Source organism: Grammomys surdaster, unplaced genomic scaffold (assembly GCF_004785775.1).
Source record: "Grammomys surdaster isolate TR1022 unplaced genomic scaffold, NIH_TR_1.0 126381, whole genome shotgun sequence".
Taxonomy (NCBI): domain Eukaryota; kingdom Metazoa; phylum Chordata; class Mammalia; order Rodentia; family Muridae; genus Grammomys; species Grammomys surdaster.
Genome location: NW_021621176.1, coordinates 928,055 through 941,010, shown reverse-complemented (window position 1 = coordinate 941,010; position 12,956 = coordinate 928,055).

Sequence of the window (12,956 nt, the reverse complement as noted above, 5' to 3'; positions counted from 1 at the left end):
TGAGGTTGGAGCTCTTCTTGGGGCCCCACAGACTCAAGGACTTCTCTGGCCACTTCCAGTAGAATGGAAAGATAATCAAGGAAGATATTTGTAACCAAAGCAAAGGAGAGCAGTGGATGAGCAGGAAGAGACAGAGGTGAGCAGCAGCACTGGGAGGCCAGAGAGCAGGCCGGCCAGTCACACCATCTCTAGAGTTCTCGGCACCTGCAGCACAGTCAGGGAGTAGGCTCCAAAGACGTTGGAATTTAGTGGCTCATGATAGCACTACCCTGCACTTGCGTGCGTGCATGCATACACACACACACACACACACATGCATACATACATGCAAACATGCACTTACACACACAGACACACACACAGACACAGACACACACACTGGTGGAGGCACACACACACAAACACACATACACATTCAGACACACATATGCTTTTCCTTCCCCTCAGTCTGTCTGCCAAACCTTCACACTGGGGGCCCTGCCCCTCAGGTTTCTGAAAGGTGGAGATGACACAGGATGTGGTACTACAATGAAGAGTTTTCTAGCAGTCAGAGTCTGGATCTGGTTACACATGGCACCAGAGAGCTCCAATGAACAAACAGAGCAGGCCTTAGAGCGAGGGTCTGAGAGCACCAAACACAGGGAGTATGTAATAGTTAGGCATCATTTGGGCTGGGTCAGATCCAGATCGCAGATCAGTCTGCTGGTCATCAGTGTTGATGGGAGTCTACCTCATAATGGAGAAAGGCAGAGTCAGGTCATTGGATGAACTTAGAGAACAATGATGTAGGGTTTGGACTATGCACACGGTGATATCTTCAGTACTTGGCAGGAAAGCATACAGCAATGTGTTGCCCAAGACAGATGCTCAAAGAACATCTTTCCCTCCTTTCCCACACCTGATAATGACCATGGATTCACAGAACATTTAAAGATATTTAAAAACTGAATCTATGCCTGCTCTATGACTATCCCAAAAAGGTCTATTCATTTATCCAAATACATTTGCTGGGGTGTTTGTAGCAACAGTATACACAATAAACAGAATTTAAAAACTACATATATGTCCATTATCAATAGAATGGTTGAATAAGTTTTAATAAATCATAATATGATATTATAATTTATGCTTTCATTGTACAATATTCTGTTAAGAAAATAAGGATAATCTCATATTATAATGTCAAGCAGATAAAGCCAGACACTAAAATATGTAAATCTATATACAAGTATGTAAATTCATTTATATACATACAAGTACATACATGTATATAAACATACACAAATATATTCTAGAGCACCCTGTGACATTTCTAAGCTATCTTTCTAAAATAATAAGTTAATGGTTCTAAGAGTTCATATGTCATCATATAGAGAGGTCAGGTATACCTGTTGGCAGATACATAGGCCTCTCCACATTCTCTGGTGGATGTGTGCATGTATATGTATATACATATACATACATACACATACATATACATACACACACACACATATGTATATACATACGCACATCTACAGAAAAATGGATGAAGAGGGCTATACAACACACACACACATACACATACACACACACACACACACACACACACACACACACATATATATGTGACAGACAGACAGACAGACAGAGAGTTTAAAATTGGTAAAAGGACTGGCATGTTGGTATATGCCTGTAAATTTATTACTACAAAGGCTAAAACAAGAAGATTGCAAGTTTGGGGTCACCTAGAACTGCACAGCTTTAGGGATTGACCTGACTGGAGTTATTAGAGAATAAAAAAAGAATAGAGGCACAGAAAGATGAACAGAAAAGCTAGAATTGGGGAAATTATGGGACCTTTGATGACGGTACACCAGCAGCAGCCCCCAAACTCAGTGACCCTGTTTTATTGGCTGAATAGAGGAGGCAAGTTTATTGCAGACAACTGAATGGTGGGGTTATTATTTGCAGTTGAACCAGGGGACATGGATAGCTAATGTTAGTATTGGTAGTCGGTCTCCATAGGGAAGCAATCTCAGGCTGTAACCAAGTCAAAGGAGGAAGCTTTATCCACATTCAGCACACACTGTCAATATCAGCACCAGAGGAAGGCTTGCCCATTGGTCTGATGCACTGGGATCCTAGACATGGCCATGCTCATGTGAAAACACATTCACTCAGGACTCTATCTGCCACTCTCATGGGCCAAGTTGTACTACACAGAGAAATCCTGTCTCAAACAAATAAACAAACACAGGCAAAGTGCATCTCTACTACACAAAGTCAGCAAAGACATTATTCAAGGTGTGGGGGGGAGTGTGGTCCTCATGACATTCTGAATAACAGTTGTGTCAATATTGGCCAGTGTTCCGTTTTCAGAAGGTGCACGCTTGCATATGCATACCAATTCTTTGTGTTTAAAGAAGAGGATGCCAAGCACATTTATTACCATGTAATTTATGATGTAAAGAAAGACAGGGCTTCCCTGGCTGGCAAGGCAGCATTACCGCGGAAATCAGAAAGTTCATGACCCATGTACTCTCCAGGTTTACAAACAGGACAACATAAGTGTGATTTAATGTCGCTGTTCTCAAGACTGGGATGGATAAAAATACCAGTATCATGGGGTATTTCAGGATTTCAGTGACGAACAGCATGGAGAGTGGCTATGGGCAACATCAGCTGCGGTGGATCCACATTTTCTCTCCTGTGTCATGATAACTGTACTGTCCAAGGCTGATGAGCTTTCTGGTTTCAGAGAGTGTCATAAAGTATGAAGCCTCATGTAATACCTGCCTCTTTAACTCCAGGTGCATTTGTGTTTTCCTCACAGGACAACCCGTATCTGCTATTAAGACTGGATGTCTTAGAGTTTTAGAATAGCTTCCTTTGTCTGATTCATAAGCTGCCAACTGTATCTATATACGCAGCCTTCTTCACCCTCATCCATTCCAGAGAGTCATATCTCCTTCCTCAGTGGATTCAACTTACAAGGCATCCTAGCTCTGTTTGTACACCCACTGTCTGCTAGAAATGAGTGTAGTTAAGAACAATGTCCTTTTCCTACACAAATCTACTTGCATCTTCAGAATGGTGCATCTACAGCTATCCAAATTATCATGAATGGTCCAGAGGAAACAGGTGACAATCCTAGTGAGACTGTTACTGGAACTGGGGCAGCCCAGGCCCAGGAAGTGAGGCAGGGTGAAAGGAAGGCGACACCTCTTTCCCTCCTTCCGAAGTTGTACATACATGGGATTTCTGAAACCTCCACCCTCTCGTTCCTACTATCCTGTTTTTTCCCATGTAGTCTCTTTGTCCTGCCTAACTTCCCAATTTCTTTCCTACTCCTCTAAGCTTGGTGCTGCTACTTCTCTATCAATTTAAATTTGTTATTATCTATTCACTGAGCTCATAAATAGAATTGTGCCCTGGAGGAACAGCCTGAGAAATTAAGTACATTGTATTCAATTTATTTTGAAATTAACACTATGGCAAGTGAACCAAAATTTCATTTCTTTATATACTGGTTAACAAACACACATTTTGGTAGATGGGAAATGCCCTTTCCCAGCCTCCTTCTTTCCTTTGCAAGCTCTACAGGGTGGAGGTTTGATTCTACAGACCTTCCTCCTTTTCTCAAACATTGCTTCCCTTCTTTTGTTGACCATCTTAAACAAGCAGGCGGATGTTTCCTTCCTTTCTTTTTAATTGCTGCTGTGGATGTGTGAGGCAACGTTCTCAATGAGATGCAAGTGTGTAGCTGCCCACACAGCAATAAAAGGGGCTTTGTGGGCCTCCCAGCATGGGCTGCTTCTCAGCCTTGGGGTCTATGGTCCCCTTCTGCAAAGGGCTCAGTGACCTTCAGCTTCTCTCTCCCATACCAAAGAGATGCTTTGAGTGTGAGAAAAACAGCAGGTAGGCCAGCCACCACAAAGAGCCTGTCCTCCAGTGTGTCTGTCTTCTTTCCCTCTGACAGTCAATTATTATGATTTCAGTAACAGTTGTACTTTATGGTGACATGATGATGCGGGCACCAGAGGTGACTGAAGCTATTTCACCTTAAGATTTTTGCTCTTCAGCTAGCTTTCCTGTTAATACACTGATAGCAAGTGTGATTAGGAAAAATACTATTCATTAATTTACAACCGAGTGACATAGAAAAGGTGGCTAAGTGCTTCAGAGGCTTACATTCTGATGCAGAGAGAGCAACATATTTTCTGGTTAAGAACAGAATTATGGCTAAAGCCTGCAGTAAATGAACAAACAGAAATTACCTGTGTTGATTCAGCATCATTCTCAAGAAGGATTGCTCACTTAAGGAAGGGCTTTCACCTTGCATCTACTCATTAGTCCTGCAACAAGGCCAGCACGGCTATTGATTTTTATCCTTCCTGGAGTCCTCTTAACATGTTAGATACAACCAGACCTGGGTAATCATGATTACTGTTAATGCTGAAGACAGCAGACGTCATCCTCTGTGTGACAGGCCTGGATTTTTGTAGTTCTACCTTTTCTAGGTATGATAACAGAGCATTCTGAGCAGTTCAGAAGGGTTAGGTCATTCTTGAGGCACTAATACTAGAAATCAAGGGTAAAGCAAACCACTTTATGTTCCTCTAAAATTCAATATGAAGTTAGTTGGCTTTAATGCTTGGTGTCTGAGCACCACCACATATTATGACAGAGAACACAGCTATTTACCTCATGGTAGTAGCTGAGGAGCAAGGAGAGACAAGAACAACCCAGGACCCCACTAACTCCTTTAAGGATACACCCACAATGATATAATATCCTATCTAGGATCCACCTTATATAAAAGTTGTACCAACTTTGAATCGTACTAACAGGCTTTAAATCCTTTATATAAAAAGTTATTTGGGGGGGGTGAGAGTGGGTGGGGGGACAAGAGCAGTTCTGAATTGCTTCAGGGAGGATGGAAGGACCCGTGTTACAAGACAATGAATCTTAGTGTAGAAATATTGGTAAGGGAGAAATTCCCCCAATCTTGTAGATATCATAGGTGAAGTCATGTCTGGCTTCCTATTTGTTAAAGGCATTTAGAAGTCTAACCTGAGATTCCTCTTAAAGATCCACCCCATCCTCCACCAAAGCACTTAGGAAAAACTTAGCTGTTCATGACAAATGACCCCCCCCAAACACACCGCACTGGTTACATACTTAAGCACAACTAGACAGCAGGAGTCATAGTTGTTGCATCAAAAATAACTTTTCTTTGAAATTATTTTTGCTCAAAGTGAAGTGACTATAGAAATAACCGTTCAGCTGGGAACTGTTATTTCCTGGGAAGAGTGTTTGCATGGTTTTCTTTCTTCTCGTCAGGCACCCTCTTTTGAAATGACTCATCTCTAGGACTCTAAGCCAACTTCTCCTTTGTCAGCACCTTTCAAAAGATGATTTCACAGAAGCAGTACTAACATGAACCCTGGACACCCTGCTTCTTGACTTTGTCCCTTCTTGGTGTTTATCCTCTCCTGAGTTGTATAGGAACTAATACCATTCTTTTTCTACACAAGGGGAAAGTGCCAGCCTTCAGTCTTTACCTGGGCTTGTGTATCCAACACATGGCAAAAGTTCAAGACTCCTCTCACAGTTTTGCCTACTTGGAAACAGCTAAGCCCGTGACCTGTCTTTGTGCATGCTTATGTTGCCCATATCTCTGCTGTGTCTTCCTGTGACTCTGTGAGACTAGTGGATAACTTCAGAGTTTATCTACTCCGGGAAAACCAGAGGCCCTCTAATTTTCTCTTTGCAATGATTTTCCTTTCACACTGGTAGGACAAAATCACCTCTGCTCTTACCCTATTTGTTTTGACCGTTGCAATGGGGTTTGGATAATGCCAGAGTGAACATTTGTTAAAAAAAAAATCAAGAGATGCTTTGGTTTAGGTCTGTGTATTTCACCAGGAATACGTATGATGGATGGTGTTTGAGATCTGTATGTAAACAGTTGAAACACTTTTGAGACAATTAATTATCTTTTATGCATGTAACTGTACTTGCTCAAATTCTCAAATAGGAAGGCATGATGACTCCCGTGATGTTTATTCTCATGTGTCAATTGGTAGATATTTCAAGTGAAGTGAAACTAAAACAACAAACATAAAACTGTCTATAGATGATGTTGCTGTATTGAAAATCTTGGGAGACTTTTAAAGATAACTAAGCTAGGTTTTCTTGAGCAAAGATTTCTCTAACCTCTTGATATTAAAGCAAACAGAGATGGGACTATAGGAAGGGCCTTGACAGAGTCAGGAGCTGCGGCTTCACTTTCATCAATGATACAGACCTTCCCAGTGCCTTAGATGTCCTCTGAGCCTAATTCATTAGAGTTTTGGTTGTTTTGATTTTTCTACAACTAGTCAAACTTTAATAAAAACCTATGATGATTCAGTTTTAAAGATGTTAAGTTTTTATAATTGAAGATAAGATTAAAAAAAAGTTAATCAAGTCACATGTAAATTAAAGTTATTTAATGTTGTATGTTAGCAAATGTATTAATCAAACTAATTAAGAGATCTGCCTTGCTTTTAAAATATCTAGAGATTTTTTTTAGCTTTTTACACCAAATTTATATCAAATTTCCACTGAAATATTTTATCAGTGTGCTTCATTGTGGGTTACTTATAAGTCATGCTAATTAGTTCTTGATTAGATTTGATATGACACCCTGGACATGGCATTTAATGTGAACAATTTTAAATGTATAGAATGTTAATGTAGAATGGGTAAACTGAAAGATTCTTGTTAGATATGCACAATATATACATATTCATAAAATTAAGAAATATGTCCACATTATTTGAAAATTAACATAGATAATTAAAGGCACAGTATAGGTTTGGTATCCCTGATACAGAAGTCTGAAATCAGATGTCCTCTAAACTTGAGACTTTATGAGCATTTATAGGGTGGCACAGGTGGCAGATTCCATACCTGTCTTTCTGTGACAGTCATAGTTCAAACCAGCTGCAATGAAAATACTCAATAAAAATGTCTTCATCTTGTGAGCATAAGGTAGGTAGATGCATAAGCTTGTGTTTAAACTCAAGTTCAAAGTATTTCATTACATATCTGCAAACATCCTGAAAAGTTTTACACACGCGCGCGCACGCACACACACACACACACACACACACACACACACACACACGAATGAATGAAATTTGTAACAAATTCTCCTGGCCCTAAGCATCTAGGGAAAGATAGACTAAGAATCTGCAGAGAAGAACTAAAGAAATATACAATGGGTGAGATTTAAAGAAATTCTGAGCGAAGCCTACTGTTTACAAGTCCGAGTATGCCTCAAGTACTATGTATGTTCACTAAATATCTAATGCAAATGCAGTTCGTGTGAATCACTGTGCTGCTTCTAAATTAATGGCAAGAAGAAGCTGAGGCTGAGCAATAAAATAAAAGGGGGAAAAGGAAGGAGGGCAAGTTCGGGAACTTCAATGTAGCAATTCTTAAGAATGTAGCAGAGAAAGTACCTCTTAACCTCATCATTAAGCCACAACCATGGCCAAGAAAAAAATGAAAGTTTGGGGGTAATCCAAAAGTCATTTACCGATGTCTTTAGTATACAAATCAGCAAGTCCTGGCAATGTGTGCGTTCCTGACAGAAGTCTCCGCCGTACAAGAGAATTGTCTCCAGAGTGTGCTGTTTCAAGCATGCCTCACAGGAATGGGGATTTATTCAAGGTTTTTCACATGTAAGATTACAAGTGGACCCTCTTGATTATTAATTCTCTGTGGACATTCATAACTGCTAATGAAATAATGTCATGCCAGCAACAAAGTCATAAAGCCAAAAGAATCAGCACTGGAGAACGCTATGGTAAAATGACTAGAACTGGGCACACACCTCTGTGGTAGAGCACATGCCTCTAGTGTGCATGAAATCCCAGGTACAGTCCCTAGCACTGAAAGAAAATGTGACTACAACTGGTTCTGTTCTGAGCATGACACATATAGGAGCTCACTGACCCTGCTCCTCTGTGAAAGAGGTAAAAATTATTTTAAGCCATTTGAGGAAAGTGCACGTATTAAAATTAGGAGATATTTGCTTTGACTGTCAGTTAAACAGTTTAGCAAGAACAGCAGGAGTCTGTGATGTTCAATCAGAACTCACTCTTTCTCCCTGCTTCTCCAATATGTTATGGCAGGGCTACTTACTGGGTACAGCTACAGATGCAGGTCTCTCTTCCTGCAGTTCCTACTTAGATGATAATGCCAGAATTCTTATTCCGTGCCATTGTGGGTGAAGACACCCTTCTTCAGTCCTGCCTCATCAATGGACAGAATGCTGTTGGGGAGATACCAGAGCCCCAGGCATCCCTGGCTATCAGTTGCCAAGACAGTGGTTTTATGTTTTGTGGGGCAAGCAAAAGGCCTTTTAACTTTGGCCAGTAAGTTATAACAATACAGTAAGTGCACAATTTCAGATCCAAGTTGTCAGTTAGAGAAACAGACACAGGGTCTTGACCAATACCTGTGTGGGTGTGACTCTGAAATTTTGTTTTGAAAGAAAGAAAAGCAACCCTAAAAATGACAGTTCCTGCTCTCTCTCTCCAGAAGAACAGACACAATTTTAATACACTGTAGAAAGACAGTCAGACCTGTGCAGGTGATGGATGGGGCAGCTTCAGGACTATTAAGAGATTCTTTTGACACATAGGAGAAACTTTGGGCCAGGCCATTTGTTTGCCTGAAAAAACAGAAGAAAAAGTTGGCTGGGTTAAATCCTTATGGTGTCAGAACCAATCTCAAAAACTGACTTTAGGAATTTCCTTAGAAAGACTGGATTCTACTGAATCATTTTGCAGCAAATTCATGTCCTGGGGTCTTGCTGAAAACAATAGAAATATTTGCTTTCAAGGAGTAGAGATCTATCCATCCTACCCTTAGTGAGTGATAGTGAACACTGCAAAACCACTGTTCCCAGAGTCACTAACCTTGAACCCAGTGCTTACATCTTTAAAAAGCAAGTATAGAGACTTAGTTCTGTGTGGAGACATAGAACTCTGTAAAATAAATCAGATATTCACTGAATAAGTCAGCTAGAAAGCACAAACAGGAAGTCTCACAGTGGAATCTGTAGACACAGAAGCTTCAAGATAATACATAAAATGTTCATCTTTCAGCAAGACAGTAGGAGACACAGCAATATACTGCACATACCAAAAAGAAACAAGCAAGGAGAGAAATTGAGCAACAGAAACATCCTGTGACAGTAGCCATGTATCAGAGTTAGCAAAGACTTGACAGCCACCTTCAAAATTTAAGAAATAAAGAAACCATAATTAAGAAAAGGAGAGTGTGAGAACACTGCCACACCAAATGGGGAATATTAATAAGTGCTACTAAATAAACGGAAAGCACTTGACATTTTTAAAAGTTTATTAATTTCTCTATTTAGTTATATGTGAGTGTTAGCATGCATGAGCGAGAGCATATGTGTGTGGGCATGCAGATGCCTTGCTGTATCTAGTGAGGTTAGATACAACTTGGAAGCATCAATTCTCTCCTTTCATTATGTGGGTCTCTGGATGGCACTAAGGCTTCCAGGCCTGGTGGCAAGCACGTCTACCCACTGAGCCACCTCCTTAGCCAAGAACTCACTTGTGAAATCTCATGGGCATACATAAGCTACAATGTACAGTAACAAAGACAAGAAGCTTGTTAGAGGTTCTGGATAGTAGAGTTGAACTGGCTGCGTCAGTAAATTTGGAGAGAGGGTAATAGTTTTTTACAATGGGGGAGGGTGAGAAAATCAAGACCTTCACAAAAATGTGTAGACGCCAAGATAAATGCAATGAGAACTCAAAAGAAAAATAATAAAGTAGCAAAAGAAAATATTTAGAGTAATAATAGCTGAAAATTTCCAACTAAAACAAAACAGTAACCTATATATCCACATGGCTGAAGGAACTCCAGATGTGATAAATACAAAATACCAGCAGTCAGTCATTGCATTGCAAGCTTGCCAGGGATACCAGGTAAGGAAAGGAAGTACAGTACACTGGAAGGCTAATTACTGAAAGAGTAGATGGGCATTGATGAGAGACAACCTGATTAACATGTGCAATAATCATTGATAAGATCAAGTTTGGCCATATTGTAACATACATAGTTATTGTATAAAAAGTTGCAGTTCTAGGGGCTAGAGAGAGGGTTCAATGATTAAGAGCTCTGACTGCTCTTCCATAGGTCCTGAGTTCAATTTCCAGCAAACACTTGGTGACTAACAACCATCTGTAATGAGATCTTATGCCCTCTTCTGGTGTGTCTGGAATATATCAAATTTGATATTTTGATATTTGATATTTTCAATATTAAATGAATAAAATGTTCAGCAATAAATGTTATTAGAAACCTCAAAACTCATATTCTGAAAAGTGAAAGTTTTTGTTTTGCTTTTACAGGGTGGGGAGCAGAACCCAGAATTGTGTGCAGGGAAACATATCACTACCACTGAACTGTCCTTAGCCTATGAAACACTGTTGGAAATATTGGAAATGATTTAAATTCATGGAAATGAAAATGAGTCTCATGTTCATGGACTGAATTATTGAGTGTTGTCTACTTTCTGAAAACTAGTAAAGTGACCTACAGACTCAACACAGGCCTTAACAGATCCTTACCTAGCGTTTTAGGTGTAGGTACTGATAAGTATATTCTACTATTTATATAGAATGTCAAGGAAATTAGTCAAAACTTAGAGACTCAAACTTCTGCCCTTTTGAAATTGACTGTGAAACTATAGTAATGGAGATAGGATGTCACTTGAAAACACAGCAGAGGTCTGATAAGCTTTGGATAATCCTCATAATTTTGTTCTAACTAAAATCTAGGCAAAAATGCTATTTTGTAAGTAATTTTTCTAACTACTATGAATATATGATCAAAATATATCAATTAAGAGAAAGACTGTCATATAGATCTAGAAAAAGTCACCCAACTACATGCTGCCAACAAGAAATTCTCTGAAGTTTAAACTTTTAACAGGGAATAAGTACCACCATGAAACATCATTCATGGACTTAGAATAATTGAAAAGCATACATAGTGTTCTTTCTCTTACCAAACATTAAGAGAATCAATAGGGAAAAATTTCTAAACAATGTTCTTTCAGACCACAGGGTAAACAAGGGATCTATTTAAAACACATATAATTGAGTAAAAAAGTTGTGTATCAAACATATGGTGGCATATTATACAGTGCTGTTCAAGAAAGTCATAGCACTGGATGTTTACATTTGCTATAAGACCTCAAGTTAATAACCTAAGTTCCTACTTGAAGAAAGTATGTAAAAAAGCAGAATAGATGTAAACCTGACTATAAGGAAAAAAGAGAAGAAGTAAAAATCAGATAAATCAGTATAATTGGAAATAGAAAAAGAAAAGAGATAAGTCCATGAAACCCAAAGCAGACTTTAAAAAATGTTACTAAGTCTGTAGTAAGCCTGACCAAAAGAAGAGACATGGGTTGCTAATATCCACAATGGAATACTGCTTCTATGTAAGTCCTCTAGCCTCCACAAAGAAACACAATTCTACAAATACCCCAAATATAATTAGAAAGTGATATAAATATAACAATGTAAAAGACATGAACTATTTCCTAAAAATGTAAACTAGTAAAACTCAACTAAGAGGTAATAAACAATCTGAAAGGCTTCACATGTGAAATATTCATAATAAAAAGCTCCAGAAAGATAAATCCCCAAAGTCAGAAGATTTCATTGACTTTTGAAAATAATTTTCAAGCAAATTTAAACCTGTTTAATAAAAGCTCCTTCAGAAAAATAAGATCGTGAAAGAGTAATTCCAGATTCACCTTACATATTCACTAGTGTTACCCTAATATTAAACATGGAAAACTAAAGAGTGATATTTTTTCTAAAATTAAACACAAAAGTCTCAAACAAAATTTGAAGTAACAAACTCAGTAATGTATAAAATAATTATGTCATTACAACGTGGATAAGCCAGGCTACTTCTATTATGAAATGTAACATGAAATCTATACATCAAATTCCTAAGGAACAAAAGTTAGAGGCACATATCAATCAACACTGAAAGTTAATTGATGAAATTCAGTGCCTATTCATGATCAGTGTTGCAGTACAGAGGAACTACATCTACTTGCTAAAGAACATCAATAAATAATTCCCAGCTAACATAATTCTTAATCACAAAAGGCAGACTATCCTCCTTTCTTTCATAAACTAGTAATTTCAGCCTCCATTGTTATTATTCAGCATAATGCTAGAAATTCTAGCCAGCAAAATAAGACAAGAAAAATATACAGAATTACAAAGATTAAAATGTAATAATGCTGTTCATGTTGAAATGATGTGATTGCCCAACAAAAATCCAGAGTTTCTGTGACACATTTTAAGAATTATTGTTTTTCATCAAGGCCCATAAGCTGTTGACTCAACACAAATCCTGCTTTCAAAAGTATGCGGACAAGAAATTCAGAAACTTCAATTTATGAAATATAACTGCTCAAAAACTAAAATATACTTAACAGAACTATTATGGGTATATGTGATGAAAATTACAAAGTGGTGGGAAAACAAACCAAAGGTAACTTGGAAAAAATGGGAAGACACATCATGTTTATAGAGTTAAACTTATCATAGGGTAGATATTCAGATTACTCAAGGTGGATTATGAATTCAATGAAATTTCCAAAGTCTTGTTCCTTTTTTTTTAAATATTATTTTATCGCTGTAGGCCACAATCCCTAAGATAACTGACATAAGATTGGCAAAAATAATAGTCGGCTCTGCTATTAATGGTCACAATAATAGCACTCAGGAGTCTCTAGCATTAGTTAAGCAATAGGCATACAAGTCACTGGAACAGAATATAAAACTCACAAACAAACTTCAACATGCTCAGGTGAGCGGTGGAAAGAGTGAACAGAAGGTCAATGGAGGAGA